This window comes from Rhinolophus sinicus, linkage group LG05 (genome assembly GCF_036562045.2).
Source record: "Rhinolophus sinicus isolate RSC01 linkage group LG05, ASM3656204v1, whole genome shotgun sequence".
Lineage (NCBI taxonomy): Eukaryota > Metazoa > Chordata > Mammalia > Chiroptera > Rhinolophidae > Rhinolophus > Rhinolophus sinicus.
In genome coordinates this window covers 22,829,586-22,835,280 of record NC_133755.1, presented here as the reverse complement: position 1 = coordinate 22,835,280, position 5,695 = coordinate 22,829,586, and the positions used below count along the sequence as shown (strand labels likewise).

Genomic DNA, 5,695 nt, shown 5'->3' with positions numbered 1-5,695 from the left:
GCTGCCATCTCCCTCTCAGCCACCTTGCAATCACCTTGCATTCTTGACTGATGCTCAAACTTCTGGATCATAGCCCACCATCTGGACTTCTATCTCCTCCAAAGGCATTGTCTGTACTGGGCCACTGCTCAGTTGCTAATTAGTAACACAACTAGAGCAAAATGTCCTACTCAGGATCGTTAGAATTTTTTTTTTTTTTCCGACAGCTATATTGCCAAACATCCTTCATTCCAAACTCCATCCTAATTCAATTCTCCATTTAACAATATATTAGTTTTGTATTAAGAATAAATTTTGTTAGAGGTTTGCCCAGAGAAATAGTCCTTCTCTACATTTTTAGAAATTTCAGTTTCAAAACGGACACATTGGAAGAGAAACAAAATCATTGAGTGGTTAAGGTCGGGGCTGGAAAGTTCCAGGCTTGCCAACCGGGCCCAGTCAGTTGCCTGCAACTTTCCACACATCAGCGAGTTCCCCTCATAAAAGGTTTACAGCTCAAGTCAGGCTGGCTGCAGACAGAGTAAACCAACAAAGTACAAAAAAAGTGAGGGAAAAACAGTGTGAGACCAATTAAAACAAATTGGTAATGAAAGCAACAGCTGGATGTCAACATGTTCTGCTCTGTTAATGGCATGTCAACGGGGTGATTTTTAGAGAAACCGGTGTTGTCTGAAGGAAAAGAGAGACCAGCACCCTAATGGGACTGAACAGGCCTGCCCCTCACCAGAGGCATTCCTGCCCACTCACTTGGGAAGGCCACCTGTGCAGATGAAAACCCGTGCAAGAAACTGTTCCCTCTTCATAAAGCCTGCCTCTCAACTGTCACCGCAGGGAATAGCATCCCTTTCACCTCAGTGCAGAGCTCATTTAACAGATGCTGTTACGCCAGAGGAGGACAGCCGATGCCGCCTGAAAAGCACTGGGATGTCAGATGACCTGGTTCTGAGTCCGGTGCTGTCATTACGACCTTTGTCCCTGCAACAACTCAAACACCTCATCTGTAAAGAAAGGAATAGAATAGCCCTTTTTTGTCTGCAGGTGTATCTTGAAGATGACACGAGGAAAATACATGTGAACGCAATTTGGAAATTATTAGGTTGCTGCAAAAGTACTTGCAGTTTTTGCAATTATTTTTAAACCTTTTAAACCGCAGTTAATTTTGCACCAACCTAATACAAATATTGCCCATCAAATAAGGAACTCTTCTTAAATGTCTGGCGGGAGTGTTTTGGAAAACTGGTTTCATAACTGTTCCAGAGCATGTAAAGGTGAGTCAACTGAACCACCTGCTTCCTCTCAAAGCATAGGTTCAATGCAGGACCACATCATTAGTGAGAAACCGTACGTCAGATGGAATATCACATGCTGGTTGAGTGCCTATGTGTTAGCTATTGGAATCATTTTGCTCTCATAAAAAGCCTCTGGTGTCACCATTCTACTTTACAGATAAAGAAATGGAGGTTCAGAGAGGTTAACAAAGTTGCTCAGTCGCACCGATATTTAGTTGCAGAACCTGTAGTTGAATTACAAAGCCTTTGCTTTGAATCACCATGCTACCCCCCTGCCTTCATTTTCCCCATTCTAATGTAACAGGATGTTGAAATAGGGTCAAATCCCAAAAGCCAACAGCGAAATAATATGGGCCAAGGACCAGGATGGAGCCTGAGGTCATTAGAGTTTCCACCCAAGAAGTCAGCTTTAACTTAAGTGGTCAACTGAAGGAGATACTTCACTCCTTCCTAAGAAGTGAGTTTTTTCAACTTGCCCCACCCTCCCCATGACTCTTGTAAACTTGACTTGCTGAGCCACTACCCCCATGAGCACACCCCATGTCTCTTTCAAATGTGGAGATGATATTTTCATCTCAAGGTGAGGGGAAACAGAGTCCGTAGTTAAACCCTCTCTGTCCCAACCTATAGGACATATAGGCTAACAGTGTGATTTCCTGCATTCCTGGGCTGGCAAACCCATGAGGTTTGGAGACAAATGCTGAGGACTTAGGGCACTGGCTTTAAAAAATATTGTCACAAGTCCAGAGTAAATAAAAACTTGATTTCTTAGAAATAGTATTGTGTCTCCCTATTTCTACTTATACTTTCCATTTTTAAAAAGTTAATTACTTATAATTAAGACTCTTACTATATGTAAAAGAAATTGCCTCACTACAAAACTGCTGCTCTTCAGATATTTTTCTTGAGCCCCTCACTACTCTTCACTCTCCACCCCTCCCCTCCGCCCAGCACCTAAGAGCAGAATGGTGGGGGAGGAGGTGGGTAGGGGTGTGGTGTGGGGGGATGGTGATGAGCAGTGGTGAATCTCCCCCGGCCTGTTACTAGGATGTAGCTTTGGAGAAGGCTGCTGGTATGTCACAAACATGACATTAGGGGTCTGGGATGCATTGATGGCAGAATGGATCCCCCATTATCTGTAGTACTCCACCAGCTAGATACTTGGAGCGTGGTCGGCCTCCATGCAGAATTTCAAGGCCTTTTCATTATCATCTGATCAGTGAACAAAAGGTACCCCAGTGATGTCATCTTTTGTGAGCTCCTTTGCGGGGGTTGAACTCCTCCTGGCAGGAACGGCCACACAGGGGGTGAATCAGCCTTTCTGTGCTTCTCCGAATGAGCAGAGTCTGGGATGTGAAATTCAACCACAGAATCAAGCTTCTCTTTCCTCTTCTCCACGAGGTCATCATGCATTTCTGCCTGCCTCACAGTCTGAGGGAAGCCATCTAGAGGAAAACGATTTTTGTACAGACAGGTGTCCAAATTCTTCCCAATGCACTCCACTACCATTTCATCGATCACCAGTTTCCTGGCATCCACAGTTGCCTTCAGCATTTTTCCCAGCTCTGAGCCAGCAGCCACCATGGCCCTCAGCATGCCCCAGTAGCCAAATCACAGACACAGAAGTTTTGGGCCAGTGTGGGTGCGCGGGTACCCTTGCCGACCCCAGCAGGCCCCAGCAGCATGGACTGATGCCTTTAGGACACCCTGGGCTGGTTCAGGCGCGGGCACGTTGGGAGTCATGACTGCCAAAGCCTCTCACTGTTTCAACCCGTCTGTACCTGGAGTATACACTTTAGTTACTGATCTTGTGACCGACCAGCTATGACCCAGATCTTTTTTTATTTTTTCCTTTTTTAATTTACTATATGGAGAAACTAGAGAAACTATGAAAACTTCCCACACTTTCATTCAATGTCAGGAAAGACAAATGCCTACGAGGGAGTTGGAGTTAAAGAGGAAGAAAACATTAAGCTGCTCTATGAATTACTACACCCTTTTAAAATATTTAGTTATGCTTTCCTAGGCCTAGGAGTGGAACATGGCTAGGGGTTTAAGAAATATTATTGTCAGGGCAGACATGGAGCATGGTTTGAAACCAGCCACACGTTTTAGAGGGAGAATACTTAGGGGAGGAAAAGGTAGGACCAGGAAGACTCTTCGATCCATGTTAACACATCCCCAGGCCAGGCCAGATACTTTGAAGTTCTCTGTGTGTGGAACTTCTGTCTGGCTCGCAGCCCCCAGCCTCAGGCTCTGATAAAGCAGCCAGCTTGTGTAGTGCTTCCTTAAAAGTCAAGGGCCTTTCAAGTCTCTCTCTGATTCCTTCCTCTTCGCCACTCTTCCTCCTGTCTTTAGAGTTGTGCTTACTTCTGTGTGATGTCAAGTGTAAAATGGACCATGCAATCATTTCCCCAGCCAAGAATACATTCTTATAGACCCATATAGTCATGCATCAGGGATTGCGACAATTGCAGGTCTACAGAATAAAAAGAAAACTAAGCACAAATAAACACTGTACCAGTTTGGTGGAGGGGAACAGGGGATCTAAGCAGCAGACGAGCCAACATTTGCTGGTTCCCTTAGTCTTCCAGGAAATGAGAAATGGACTTATTTGCATGCAAAACCATGGAGAAAATTGAATAAAATTCATCTACATGTATCTATATCATATATATGTCATATATATATGTATATATGATATATATGGTATATATGTATATATATGTGATATAGATACAGATATATATATATATATATATATATATATATATATATATATATATATAAATATATACATAGGCCACTTTAGCCATAGGTTATAACAGAAGTCCAAAGTTACAATTTATGCACACAACAGTTCGTTTCCTCCCATATGGGCAATTCCATAATTAAATAATTGATGATACCAAAAATACAATTTCAAAAACTTTAATAATTCACTGAGATTATAAAACCTCATGAATATCAAGAGACTTAATCTCTCTGAACAGTCAGCCTGCAACTATCCTTGGAACCGAAGCTGTGGGCCAACTGGCAGAAGCCTTTAACCCTCCTTCCAGATTTTCCTCAGAAGAGGGTATTCTATTGCTCTAGTGTTCTTATAGCATAGAATCAACAAATCTCCAAAGTGGGACTGAGAAACTCCATTTATTATCACCTGTTACGTGCATATATCACCCATTATTTACTTCTCACAGTCGCCCTATCAGGTTGTCAGTATTATCCCCATTTTACAGATGAGAATATTGGCACTCAGACAGCTTGTGTCATGCTCAGTGATGGCAAAGCTGGAACCAGAACACAGAGCCCCTGAATGTAGCACTACAGAGCAATTACCATACCAGCACCTTACATTGCCTCTCCTCTCATGAGAATTAAAATGTACAAGAAGTATTCAACTCAGCGAAGGAGCTCATGAAATTGTTTATTGGCAGTTCTAGTGTTTTCATCCCTGAGCATTTTGTCACCACAGTGTTTTTTCTTTCTCATCAGGTACAATGCCATTAACATTGGATGAAGTTCAAAGTGGGAATCCTTGAAGTTGGGCCAGGCAGGGTTGGTTTCATGGGTGTGCAACCTGTACAGTCTCACAGGGGCCCACGTTCAAAAGGCACCTGTGTTTGGTTTAATGCTCTGCTGTCCCTTTCTTGAAATTCTTCATAATTTATCTTTGAATTTATGTGTTGTAAATGAAGCCCAATGGGACAAGGAAGCATGATTGTGAGTGAAGGAGATACGTGCAACGTGCAGATACGCATGTCTGCTCTGTTCCTTTACTGCCTGTTTGCACAGAACATCGGAGATGCCCCGGGAACACAGAATTCCAGTGAATTCAGGATTCATGGGAGTTCAGCCAGACTCAAAGCAAGTATAAGATAAGCATGTTCCATCTACAACTAAGTAAGCAGAGGCACTGATAGCCCCAAGAGGCTGTGCTTTCCTCTAGAACTGAATTTGCTTCAAACTCAGAAAGAAGACGATGATGTTCAAAGACACAGAGACCAAGGAAACCTATGATACCCTTTCTTACCTTTCAGTCCTGACTCACCAATAAGCTAAAGGTAGACAGTGTTGGTAGATGCTCATGTGTCAAGTGAAATTAAAAAAAAAAAAAAAAAAAGAGTTATCTTTGTGTATCTATTTCCTCTCACGCAGAATATATGCATGTCCTGAGAAATATGAATCGTGTGATTTTGGTGATACCACATAATGACTAAATGCTTTTAGATTTGCATTTAAAACTGGCACTGGGAAATATGAAGATGAATGGTAAAATGCATGCTAATTATTTAAAATTTAATTTTCCATACTTAGGATGACATTGTATAGTAAGTAAAAGACACTATGACAAGTCAAGGAAGATAGAGACCATCAAAGGAAGGAAAAAGCTTTTTATTTTAGTA

The 5,695-nt window shown here is 42.3% G+C and overlaps 1 pseudogene; it reads right to left on the bottom strand.

Moving 5' to 3' along the window:
* Positions 1-2,332: 2,332 nt before the first annotated feature.
* LOC109452553 (adenylate kinase 2, mitochondrial) lies at positions 2,333-3,032 on the bottom strand (annotated as a pseudogene).
* Between the last annotated feature and the right edge of the window lie 2,663 nt (positions 3,033-5,695).